Below are 13,980 nucleotides of genomic sequence, written 5' to 3'. Positions count from 1 at the left end.
CATAATTTTTGAAATATATGATGTACAAGTGGTAAAGGATGAGAGCCAGAGGTCATGTAGGTGTGAACACACCGCAAATAAAGTAGGCATGTGGGTGGAAAAGGGATCTATGATTGGCCCAACCCTAGCCCTTGGTGAACCCTACATAATGGGCAAGAGGCCTTACTTTTTGTAACACAAGTAACACAACACTTGAAGGTGAGGTTAAGCCAACTTTAGAGTGGCTGAAATAGAAGGTAATATAGAAGTTTTCTATACATCTTGTGTTCTTGCTCTCTCTCATATATGTTGCTCTATCTTGCCATCAACTATTGCTTCCGTTGTGCATACTCCCCATAATTTTGACATGGTCTCAGAGCTTGGTAAAGGCTAAGTTCCCCTTCAATCCCCTTTTCTTTCTCTCTCACTATCATAATCCATTCACATCCTCATCAAGAAGGACGATGGTAGAAGAAGGTGAGAAGCAAAAAGGCATCAAGAAGGAAGGCAACAAAAGAGCTTCATCAAAGAGGAGATTCCATCATCATTAACAAGTTTTTGAAGCTTAGAAGAAGACGATATTTACCATCAACAAAAAGGAGAAGAAGAAGAAGAAGAGGAGGAGGAAAAAGAAGAAGAAAATGCAAATTTCCGTTGAAAAATTCCATCCTTTTTCTCCGTTAATGATCTCTTTGAAGCTTTGGAGCCGTGAATAAGAGGTATGCGAGTCTTTTGAAGTTGCTAAGCTATTGTGTCCTTAGCCTCACAATCAAGGAGGTGGAAGACAAAAGTGCAAGAAAAAAAAATATGCAACATGTCTATCTCTGTTTCCAGTCGACGCCTTATTGTAGTCGTCCAACAGTTTTGCAGCGTTCCGTCAGCCGTTTGTTGCTGTGGTCGTCCATCCACGTTGCCATTGACATCCGTCAATGTCCACGTTGTCAATGTCCGTTTGTGTTTTGCCTGTTGTTTGTCCTCTGCAGCGTTGCTACAACCCTTGCTTGCTATAACACAAGCTAAGCAAGGCATACTCGCATAGCAAACAATAGCGCATCATCAACTAATGCAGCAATGCGTTTTTCAAAAAAGAGAAAAAAAAACGCATTTACAAAGGTTTACAGACCTTTGTTTTGATTTTTTATCAAGGTTTTTTTTAAAGAAAAAAAATCACTCTTTTCACTAAGGTTTTGAAACCTTTCTAAGTTCTCCCTCTTAAAACCTTTCTATAAGGTTTTCTTTACACCTTTCAGTCTAAGGTTTCCAAATGGTTTTCAACCGAGCACACAAAGGTTTTTTCTCTCATTTCTCTCAAGCTCGAGGCAAGCGGAGGAAGAAATTATTTGTGCTATTCTCGCTTCACAAGTGCAAGACATGCACAATTTCTGAAACCAAGCAAAATCAATGCATCAAGCATGGAATCCGACCCTAAAATTTTTTTGATGAACTCATGTACATGGAAGTCATCTACCGTATTGTAATGGAGTTAGACACTACCCTTGTATTGATAAACAAGTGGTAAGACCTCTCCTAAATCAATATTCACATTGGTGTATGTATTTTTGCATCATGATGAAGTGAAAGGTGGAAGCAAGAAGCATATTGAGAAGCGCATGCATAAGCTAATAAAACATGGGTGGTAGCCATGTGTTGGTCTATCTCCGTTGGCCCAACCCTAGCCCTTGGTGAATCCTATAAAAAGGGCAGGAGGCCACACTTTTTGTAACGCAAGTAACACTTGAAGTTGAAGGTTAAGACAACTTTGGAGTGGCTGAAATAGAAGGTAATATAGAAGCTTTCTATACATCTTGTGTTCTTGCTCTCTCTCATATATGTTGCTCTCTCTTGCCATCAACTATTGCTTCTGTTGTACATACTCCCCATAATTTTGACAATAATTGCACAAGTGTCACAGAACCAGAACCAGAACCAGAATCTTCATCATTGTGTATGGTTTTTTACGCCGCTTATCATATGTACTTAACAAGGTTTAGGAGGGAGCAGCAAGGAATATTAGCAAGTATTAGAGTATAATTAGAGCCATAATGAGTTTCAAGTGTTACTAGAAGTAAGCGTAAGTTGCAATAGTAATGAGAAATTTTATCTGCTAAGTGATTAAAAAACTTTTTGGTGAGCGAGTGTAGGAACAGGGTTGTCACGTGCAAGAAGATATTTTTCTTAGCTATGTATATACGTTGAAGAAATTGTAGTTTCGATTTTATTTTTTTTAAAGCACGAACTAAGAAGCATAACTTTCACTTTTGAGCTAACTCATTTCTCAGTGCTGTGAGGTTGAGGATATAATTTTTTAATTCATAATTCTTAATCAAAAGTTTCACTTCTTCAGCCACTTGCCCGGCTTGATCCAAGCGCTCTTTCTGTTTTTTCTTGAAAATCTTCCTTGGCTTTGTCCATCTATAAAATTTCTTCTATAGCATTTTTTGTGTACTGTGCTTAGAAACTGTATTTATGACCTGTTTTTAAATGACTGTTTTATGTCAAGAATGCTGGGGAAGCATTTTGACCATCTTGTGAATGAGGTCGTGGAGACCTAACTGATAAAGTTGCAACAGCTGACAGAGAGTCAACGGAAGACGTCTGGCGTAGCAAGGTTGGCCGAGGTCTTGACCAGCCTCGGTTTGATTTAAATGGTGAGCTTCTGGTACGGTGGATGAGGAACCAAGGAAGCGGCCTATGAGTGAAGCGCTAGGTGACCTGCGAAGGATCCTAGAGGGTGCTGACCAGACGGTGCTTGGGCTTTGGGGGTCGCCGAAGATACCCACGCGTGCATCGAGGAAGATATTGGAACAAGGAGTAAGAGTTGTTTTCTGAATTCGGGCATGGATCTGGTTGATTGACCTTGCTGGTCCTCAAAAACAGATGAGTCCATGGCTCTTTTATATGGATCTGTTGGTTGATCTTGCTGATCTTCAATGGAGATTCCATTTTGATTTTTATAAGTGAATATATTATCGAGTACTATGAGCTAGGAACTATCGAAAAGGCCCTTGAGTGGACAGGTGGTGAGCGTTCTGGTTGACAATGATGCCATAGGTACACCGATGAAGGAATGATTAGAAATTAGGATTCAACTGGATATTTTGAAGGATTATGATCAGTGACACTATGGTTTCATTAAATGTTGTTTTAAAGACAGTTGAATCTGTAAAAAAGGCAATTTCATATTGGGTGTGTAAGTGGTGTGACTAGTTTTAAGTTGCATGAATATTCAATTAGGGGGCCTGGGAACTCTTTTCCCTGGTACTCGGGATAAAACCTAACCAAATTCCTAATTGGATCCCATCACTACAGTGGCCCATGGGACTAGATGGGGTTAGGCTGGATTGATGGATCCCTAAAATGAGACTCAATTTTTGTTATGGTACGATAGATGAAGTAAATCCTAGATAAAAATTGTTCTATGGAAAAGAATGAACGGCTGTGCCTCTCAATGAGGAAAAAAGCGTTGGTCTCTATGATCCAAGTGCAAGTTTCTTCCTTGAGTTGATCGAGTGTCTTTACAGGTTCGGTCGGATCAGTTTGGTTAGTAAAATGACCTTGACTACGTTAGAGTAAAAATATCCTGGAGGAATCGCCCGTGCTTTCTGGGCGAGAGAAGTCTTTCTGGGTTCGGTTTTGGAAGAACCGAGGGATTAGGCGAGGCCCCGAGTGAGAGGCTCTGCCCTGTGCAAGAAGTACTACTTCTGCTGCTAGCACCCTTGAATTCATTGTGCGGAGGGGGCATAGATCTTTCAGCTTGTATCAGAGCGAATTGGCTAAAGTGGATCAACCGAGAAGCCAAAAATGTCATAAATTTATGAGGTAACAGTAAAAGGTTGGAATTGTGATGAAATTCATACAAATTGTTATTCAGATTGCAATTCATAAATTGATAATTGGGTCTTCAGATGGAAGTACCACGATTGTATGGAATCCCTGACTTGCTTGAGGCCTAGACATGATGGAATTTACCTTATAATTCCAAGGACTGTGACTACCCGTATATACCGAGGGTATAACTACAGCTCTTTACTGGCACTAAATACGAGTAAATCTAAGATCTTGAAATTATAAGCAAAAATGCTATCCAGATGATGAATTCGAATGTGGTTGATATGATTTTAAAATTCTGGTTGAGAACTGATGAGTTGATTTTGATTCTAATTGAAAAATGATGATTTCTAAATTTTGGTTGAAAAGCGATAAGCTGAGCAAAACCACAATGAGGATGAATGGGACAAGTCCCTGTGATGATGTTCGTAACTGGAATCATGATAATGACTTCTGCACATCACTATGAGATTAGTGGATTGTGCTGACAGATTGCTACTGTTAACACTTGACCTAGTGGATCAAGTTAAGGGATCACGAATTAAAAATGTGTATAATTGAAATTCCCATGGAGGGCTATTCAGATGGAAATTTCGGTCTAATGGACCATTATTGTGTCAAAGATATGAATGATATGATCTGAATGAATTGTTATCTGATGATGAGTTCTATATAAGGGATCTTTATCCGAGGATTCTGTTGGGTTGATTAGACTATAAGGAACCCCAAAATCAGTTGGATCTTAAGGGAAAGAGTTGTCCTCTAGTTTGCGAGATGAGGACATCTCGCGTTTTTTAAGTGGGGTAGGATGTAAGATTCCTCCCTAGCCCCTCAAGATGTCCAATTTTTCTCCCTGTAATTAATCCCCTTTTCATAATAATAATAGATCTTGTTTCTGTCTGTTTTGGCCTAGAGAGAGAAAATGTTATAGAGCTCTGGTAATTCAGTTTTTAGATATATTTGGATGGAAAAATATCCCTTCTTATTAAAATAAATTTTCCCAAAAAAGAAGTTCAAAAAGAAATTCCTAAGGTGTATTAGAAAAAAATTATAATGTGCACAAAAGACTTTAGCCTAAGGGTCCAGATTTTCTGAAAATTTTGGATTAAGGTTCTTATGGACCAATAAGATTAATCCAAATGTAGGGAGGAGATAAATTGAAGAATAAAAGAAAACCCTCCCAAAAATGAGTAAATGTCACATAAGATGAAGAGTGGACTAAGGACCAAAGAAAACAATAAAAAAACTAAATTTTGACACCTCAGAGTGGGGATCTCCCCTCATGAAGGAGGCGCCTTTTTTCTCATCATTACCCCCAATTTTAAATCAATAAAATGAGATATTTCACCTCTCCTCTCTCCTATTTTAAAACTAGATCCAAAAAGTAAGCTGAACTAACCCAAAAATGGTGAAAAATTGACCAAATTGATCTTGAAAATTCTAGAATCAGTTTGCTTGGTTAGAGGCTCACTTTTTCCTATAAATAGAAGCCTCCCCCCTTTGTATAAGCTTAATGGTGTTTATGCACTGTTACTCTACTTGTCTCCTGAGCCATCTACATTGAATTTCTTAATAATTCAATTATTTTTGGTCTAATCCTCTCCAAAGTGAAGTAGTGGTCACTCTTGCTTCAAATAAGAGTAGAACCCTCAATCCCTCAAGCCAAAGGAGAGCTTACAAGCTCCATGTAAGCTAATTTTCTTACTATTTACAATTTTTAAATATATGGTTTTCTTGATTTTTATGTTTTATAGTTGATTGAATTAAATTCAAACGCTATGCCTTGATGAAAAGGCCACCCTCTTCTCTTCTTTACATTCTAGCCTTTCTTAATCCTAGAAAGATTAACTAAGGGATTAATTAAACTCTTCTTATTGTTTACTCTCTTGAATTTAGAAAATTGTGTAGATTATAGTTCTATAAATCTAATTTGAGTTAATTTAAGTCAAAAAAAGAATGATAAAAATGAGAAATGGTCAGTCATACAAAGGAGGTTATGGCAAAATTTTTTAAAATTTTGTGGAAAAGAAAGTTTGTTTTTATGTTATTGCAAAAGAGTAATTTCCATCATTTTTGCATCTAAAAGAAATATTCTAATTACTCCATGTACATATTCACCTATGAATATGCATGGATATCACTGATATTAATTATTAAATTTAATTTCTATGCATAGAAAGATGCATAAAGGAATTTTTTTATTATAAACGTGTTATTCTCATTAAATTTGATTTTTATGCATAGAAAGATGCATAAAGAAATTTTTTTATTATAAAAGTGTTATTCTCATTAAATTTGATTTTTATGAATAGAAATATGCATAAAGGCATAGAAAGATGTATAAAGGAATTTTTTTAATTATAAAAGTGTTATTCTCATTAAATTTGATTTTTATGCATAGAAAGATGCATAAAAGAACTTTTTTTATTATAAAAGTGTAATTCTCATTAATTTGATTTTTATGCATAGAATGATGTATAAAGGAATTTTTTTTATTTTAAAAGTGTTATTCCTATTAAATTGATTTTATGCAAAAATAGATGCATAAAAGAAATTTCTTTTATATAAAAGTGTTATTCCCATTGAAGTTGATTTTTATGCATAAATAGATGCATAAAGAATTTTTATATGAAAATTAGAATTCTCTTAAATTCTATGTTTAAATTCTATGAGTAATTGATAAATGAATAGTTAAATACTCTAAGAGAGAAATGTCTTTCGTTTTATACTCACACAGTTTGTAAAAAGAAAATTCAAGAAATCTATCAAGATCAAATTATTCAGATAAATGATTAATTTATTCCTCATTTGAATTCATAACTAATTTAGAAATCAATTAATTGTATATTAAAATAAAGAAATTCGGTAAAATAGTAGCTGAATTATCAAACCTTTTCGAGAAGGATAGTTCAGGAAAAATCTTATCAGACTCGAACCGTGAATCAGACTATGACCAAGAACAAACTCTTTTGTCAGTTTCGAGGAAAAGAATGGATGTGGATGTGTATGTGAAGAATGGATGTGGATGTGTATGTGAAGAATAGATGTGGAAGTGTATGTGAAAGAATGGATGTGAATGTGTATGTGAAGAATGGATGTGGATGTGTATGTGAAAGAATGGATGTGAATGTGTATGTGAAGAATGGATGTGGATGTGTATGTGAAGAATGGGTGTGGATGTGTATGTGATGAAAATGGATGTGAATGTGTATGTGAAGAATGGATGTGGATGTATATGTGAAGAATTCTCGGATGTGGATGTGTATGTGAAAGAATGGATGTGGATGTATGTGAAAGAATGGATGTGGATGTGAATGTGAAAGAATGGATGTGTATGTGTATGTGAAAGAATGTGATATGATGTAAAGAGATATGATGTGACATGAATATATGTGGATGTGAAGTGATAGATATAATTGTATGGATAGATGTGGGTAGTTATACATGTGAACGATTGGATGGATGTGGATGAATGAGATGAGATGTGTATGAATGAGACATGATGTGGATGTAATGTGTTTTGAATCGGGATGTGAATGAATGAGATGTGATGTGAAATGGATGTGATGTAAATTGGGATAGATGTGAATGGATGATATGTGATGTGAATGAATGAGATGTGATGTAAATTGGGATAGATGTGAATGGATGATATGTTATGTGAATGAATGTGATGTGATGTAAATTGGGATAGATGTGAATGGATGATATGTGATGTGAAATGGATAGATGTGAATGGATGATATGTGATGTGATGTGAAACGGGATAGATGTGAATGAATGAGATGTGATGTGAATGGATGAGATGTGAATCGGGATAGATGTGAATGAATGAGATGTGAGGTGAAATGGATGTGATGTGAGGTAATGTGGATCGGGGTAGATATAAATGGATGAGATGTGGATATGGGTAGATGCGAGTGGATGAGATCTGATGAGAATAAATGAGGAAAGAAGTGATGAGATGAAAAATGATGTGATTGGACAAGAATGGGAATACATATAAAGTGGATGTGGATTGATGTGGAACAATGTGGAAAGACGAGAGTTCGTTATAGAAACTGTATTTATGACCTGTTTTTAAATGACTGTTTTATGTCAAGAATGCTGGGGAAGCATTTTGATCGTCTTGTGAATGAGGTCATGGTGGAGACCTAATTGATAAAGTTACAACAGCTGACGGAGAGTCAACGGCGGAAGACGTCTTGCGTAGCAAGGTTGGTCGAGGTCTTGAACGAGCCTCGATTCGATTTAAATGGTGAACTTCCGGTACGGTGGATGAGGAACCAAGGAAGCGGCCTATGAGTGAAGTGCTAGGTGACTTCTGCGAAGGATCCTAGAGGGTGCTGACCATACGGTGCTCGGGCTCTGGGGGTCACCGAAGATACCCACGCATGCGTCGAGGAAGATATTGGAACAAGGAGTAAGAGTTGTTTTCTGAATTCGGGCATGGATCTGGTTGATTGACCTTGCTGGTTCTCAACGGATAAGTCCATGGCTCTTTTATATGGATCTGTTGGTTGATCTTGCTGATCTTCAACGGAGATTCCATTTTGATTTTTATAAGTGAATATATTGTCGAGTACTATGAGCTAGGAACTATCGAAAAAGCCCTTGAGTGGACAGGTGCTAAGCGTTCTGGTTGCCAATGATGCCATAGGTACACCGATGAGAAGGAATGATTAGAAATTAGGATTCAACCGGATATTTCGGAGGATTATGATCAGTGACACTATGGTTTCATTAAATGATTGTTTTAAAGACAGTTGAATATGTGAAAAAGAAAATTTCATATTGAATTTGTGAAAAAGGCAATTTCATATTGGGTGTGTAAGTGGTGTGACTAGTTTTAAGTTGCATGAATATCCGGCTAGGGGGCCTGGGAACTCTTTTCCCTGGTACCCGGGACAAAACGTAACCAAATTCCTAATTGGATCCCATCACTACAGTGGTTGGGTGGTTGGCTAACCCATGGGACTGGATGGAGGTTGGATTGATGGATCCCTAAAATGAGACCCAATTTCTGTTATGGTACGATAGATGAAGTAAATCCCAGATAAAAATTGTTCTATGGAAAAGAATCAACGACTGTGCCTCTCAATGAGGAAGAAAGAGTTAGTCTCTATGATCCAAGTGCAAGATTCTTCCCTAATCTAATCGAGTGTCTTTACAGGTTCGGTCGGATCAGTTTGGTTAGTAATGACCTTGACTACGTTAAAGTAAAAATATCCTGGAGGAATCGCCCGTGCTTTCTAGGCGAGGGAAGTTTTTTCGAGTTCAATTTTGGAAGAACCGAGGGATTTGTCTCTTATCTGAATATCCGTGGTGGGCGAGGCCCCGAGTGAGAGGCTCTGCCCTGCGCAAGAAGTGCTACTTCCGCTGCTAGCACCCCCGAATTCGTTGCGCGGAGGGGGCATGGATCTTTCAGCTTGTATCAGAGCGAATTGGCTAAAGTGGATCAACCGAGAAGCCAAAAATGTCATAAATTTATGAGGTAAGAGTAAAAGGTTGGAATTGTGTGATGAAATTCATACAAATTGTTATTCAGACTGAAATTCATAAATTGATAATTGGGTCTTCAGATGGAAGTACCGCAATTGTATGGAATCCCTGACTTGTTTGAGGCCTAGACATGATAGCATTTACCTTATAATTCCAAGGACCATGACTACCCGTATATACCGAGGGTATTACTACAGCTCTTTACTGGCAGTATATACGAGTAAATCTAAGATCTTGAAACTATAAGCAACAATGCTATCTAGATGATAAATTCGAATGTGGTTGATATGATTTTAAAATTCTGGTTGAGAACTGATGAGTTGATTTGGATTCTGATTGAAAAATGATGATTCCTGAATTTTGGTTGAAAAGCGATAAGATGAGCAAAACCACAATGAGGATGAATGGGAAGAGTCCTTGTGATGATGCTCGTATAACTGGAATGACGATAATGACCTCAGCACATCACTATTGGATTGCGGTGAGACAGATTGCTACTATTAACACTTGACCCAGTGGATCAAGTTAAGGGACGACAAATTAAAAATCTGTATATTTGAAATTCCCATGGAGGGCTGTTCAGATGGAAATTTCGGTCTAATGGACCATTATTGTGTCAAAGATATGAATGATATGATATGAATGAATTGTTATCTGATGGTGAGTTCTATATAAGGGATCTTTATCCCAGGATTCTATTGGATTGACTAGACTATAAGGAACCCCATAATCAGTTGGATCTTAAGGGAAAGAGTTGTCCTCTAGTTTGCAAGATGAGGACATCTCGTGTTTTTTGAGTGGGGTAGGATGTAAGATTCCTCCCCAGCCCCTCAAGATGTCCAATTTTTCTCCCTGTAATCAATCCCCTTTTCATAATAATAACAGATCTTGTTTCTATCTGTTTTGGCCTAGAGAGAGAAAATGTTATAGAGAGAGATAATTTAGTTTTTAGATATCTTTGGATATCCCTTCTTATTAAAATAAATTCCCCCGAAACAGAAGTTCAAAAAGAAATTCCTAAGGTGCATTAGAAATTAATTATAATGTGCACAAAAGACCTTAGCCTAAGGGTCCATATTTTTTAAAAATTTTGGATTAAGGTTCCTATGGACCAATAAGATTAATCCAAATGTAGGGAGGAGATAAACTGAAGAATAAAAGGAAAACCCCCAAAAAATGAGTAAATGCTCGCATAAGATGAAGAGTGGACTAAGGACCAAAGAAAACAATAAAAAAACTAAATTTTGACACCTCAGAGTGGGGATCTCTCCTCGTGAAGGAGGTGCCTTTTTTCTCATCATTACTCCCAATTTTATATCAATAAAATGAGATATTTCATATCTCCTCTCTCCTATTTCAAAACTAGATCCAAAAAGTAAGCTGAACTAACCCAAAAATGGTTAAAAATTGACCAAATTGATCTGAAAAATTCTAGAATCAGTTTGCTTGGTTAGAGGCTCACTTTTTCCTATAAATAGAAACCTCCCTCCTTTGTATAAGCTTAATGGTGTTTATGCACTGTTACTCTACTTGTCTCTTCAGTCATCTACATTGAATTTCTTAATAATTCAATTATTTTTGGTCTAATCCTCTCCAAAGTGAATTAGTGGCCACTCTTGCTTCAAACAAGAGTAGAACCCTCAATCCCTCAAGCCAAAGGAGAGCTTACAAGCTCCATGTAAGCTACTTTTCTTACTATTTATAATTTTCAAATATATGATTTTCTTGATTTTTATGTTTTACAGTTGATTGAATTATATTCAAATGCTATGCCTTGATGAAAAGGCCACCCCCTTCTCTTCTTTACATTCCAGCCTTTCTTAATCCTAGAAAGATTAATTAAGGGATTAATTAAACTCTTCTTATTGTTTACTCTCTTGAATTTAGAAAATTGTGTAGATTAGAGTTCTATAAATCTAATTTGGGTTAATTTAAGTCAAAAAAAGAATGATAAAAATGAGAAATGGTCGTCATACAAAGGAGGTTATGGCAAAATTTTACAGAATTTTGTGAAAAGAAAGTTTATTTTTATGTTATTCCAAAAGAGTAATTCCCACCATTTTTGCATCTAAAAAAAATATTCTAATTACTCCATGTACATATTCACCTATGAATATGCATGGATAGCACTGATATTAATTATTAAATTTAATTTCTATGCATAGAAAGATGCATAAAAGAATTTTTTTATTATAAACGTGTTATTCTCATTAAATTTGATTTTTATGCATAGAAAGATGCATAAAGAAATTTTTTAATTATAAAAGTGTTATTCTAATTAAATTTGAAGGAATTTTTTATTATGTGTTATTCTCATTAAATTTGATTTTTATGCATAGAAAGATGCATAAAGGAATTTTTTTAATTATAAAAGTGTTATTCTCATTAAATTTGATTTTTATGCATAGAAAGATGTATAAAGGATTTTTTTTAATTATAAAAGTGTTATTCTCATTAAATTTGATTTTTATGCATAAAAAGATGCATAAAGAAAATTTTTTATTATAAAAGTGTTATTCTCATTAAATTTGATTTTTATGCATAGAAAGATATATAAAGGAATTTTTTTTATTTTAAAAGTGTTATTCCTATCAAATTGATTTTATGCAAAAATAGATGCATAAAAGAAATTTCTTTTATATAAAAGTGTTATTCCCATTGAAGTTGATTTTTATGCATAAATAGATGCATAAAGAATTTTTATATCAAAATTAGAATTCTCTTAAATTCTATGTTTGAATTCTATGAGTAATTGATAAATGAATAGTTAAATACTCTAAGAGAGAAATTTCTTTTGTTTTATATTCACACGGTTTGTAAAAAGAAAATTCAAAAAAAACTATCAAGATCGAATTATTCAGATAAATGATTAATTTATTTCTCATTGGAATTCATAACTAATTTAGAAATCAATTAAGTGTTTATTCAAAGAAAGAAATTTGGTAAAATAGTAACTGAATTATCAAACTTTTTTAAGAAAGATAGTTCAGGAAAAATCTTATTAGACTTGAACCGTGAATCATACTATGACCAAGAACAAACTCTTTTGTCAGTTTTGAGGAAAAGAATGGATGTGGATGTGTATGTGAAAGAATGGATGTGGATGTGTATGTGAAAGAATGGATGTGGATGTGTATGTGAAAGAATAGATGTGGATGTGTATGTGAAGAATGGATGTGGATGTGTATGTGAAACAATGGATGTGGATGTGCATGTGAAGAATGGATGTGGATGTGTATATGAAGAATAGGTGTGGATGTATATGTGAAGAATGGATGTGGATGTGTGAAAATGGATGTGAATGTGTATGTGAAGAATGGATGTGGATGTATATGTGAAGAATGGATGTGGATGTGTATGTGAAAGAATGGATGTGGATGTATCTGAAAGAATGGATGTGGATGTGAATGTCAAAGAATGGATGTGGATGTGTATGTAAAAGAATGTGATATGATGTAAAGAGATGTGATGTGACATGAATATATGTGGATGTGAAGTGATAGATATGAATGTATGGAGATGTGGGTAGTCGTACATGTGAACGATTGGATGGATGTGGATGAATGAGATGAGATGTGTATAAATGAGACATGAAGTGGATGTAATGTGTTGTGAATCGAGATGTGAATGAATGAGATGTGATGTGATGTAAATTGGGATAGATGTGAAAGCATGATATGTGATGTGAATGAATGAGATGAGATGTAAATTGGGATAGATGTGAATGGATGATATGTGATGTGAATGAATGTGATATGATGTAAATTGGGATAGATGTGAATGGATGATATGTGATGTGATGTGAAATGGGATAGATGTGAATGAATGAGATGTGATGTGAATGGATGAGATGTGAATCGGGATAGATGTGAATGAATGAGATGTGAGGTGAAATGGATGTGATGTGAGGTAATGTGGATCGGGTTAGATATGAATGGATGAGATGTGATTGAATGTGATGTGATGAGATGTGGATATGGGTAGATGCGAGTGGATGAGATCTGATGAGAATAAATGAGGAAAGAAGTGGTGAGATGTGGATATGGGTAGATGCGAGTGGATGAGATCTGATGAGGATAAATGAGGAAAGAAGTGATGAGATGGAAAATTATGTGATTGGACGAGAATGGGAATACATATGAAATGGATGTGGATTAAATAATGTGGATTGATATGGAACAATGTGGAAAGACGAGAGTTCCTTCTAGAAACTGTATTTATGACCTGTTTTTAAATGACTGTTTTATGTCAAGAATGCTGGGGAAGCATTTTGACCATCTTGTGAATGAGGTTGTGGAGACCTAAATGATAAAGTTGCAACAGCTGACGGCGGAGAGTCAACGGAGAACGTCTCGCGTAGCAAGGTTGTTGGCCGAGGTCTTGACCAGCCTCGGTTCGATTTAAATGATGGTGAGCTTCTGGTACGATGGATGAGGGACCAAGGAAGCGGCCTATGAGTGAAGCGCTACCTGCTCTGCTGCGAAGGATCCTAGAGGGTGCTGACCATACGGTGCTCGGGCTCTGGGGGTCGCCGAAGATACCCACGCATGCGTCGAGGAAGATATTGGAATAAGGACTAAGAGTTGTTTTCTGAATTTGGGCATCGATCTGGTTGATTGAACTTGCTGGTCCTCAACGGATGAGTCCATGGCTCTTTTATATGGATCTGTT

Source organism: Cibotium barometz, chromosome 9 (genome assembly GCF_041138505.1).
Source record: "Cibotium barometz isolate CiBa-2024 chromosome 9, ASM4113850v1, whole genome shotgun sequence".
Lineage (NCBI taxonomy): Eukaryota > Viridiplantae > Streptophyta > Polypodiopsida > Cyatheales > Cibotiaceae > Cibotium > Cibotium barometz.
The sequence above is the reverse complement of the archived record's forward strand: the minus strand, read 5'-3'. Positions refer to the sequence as shown.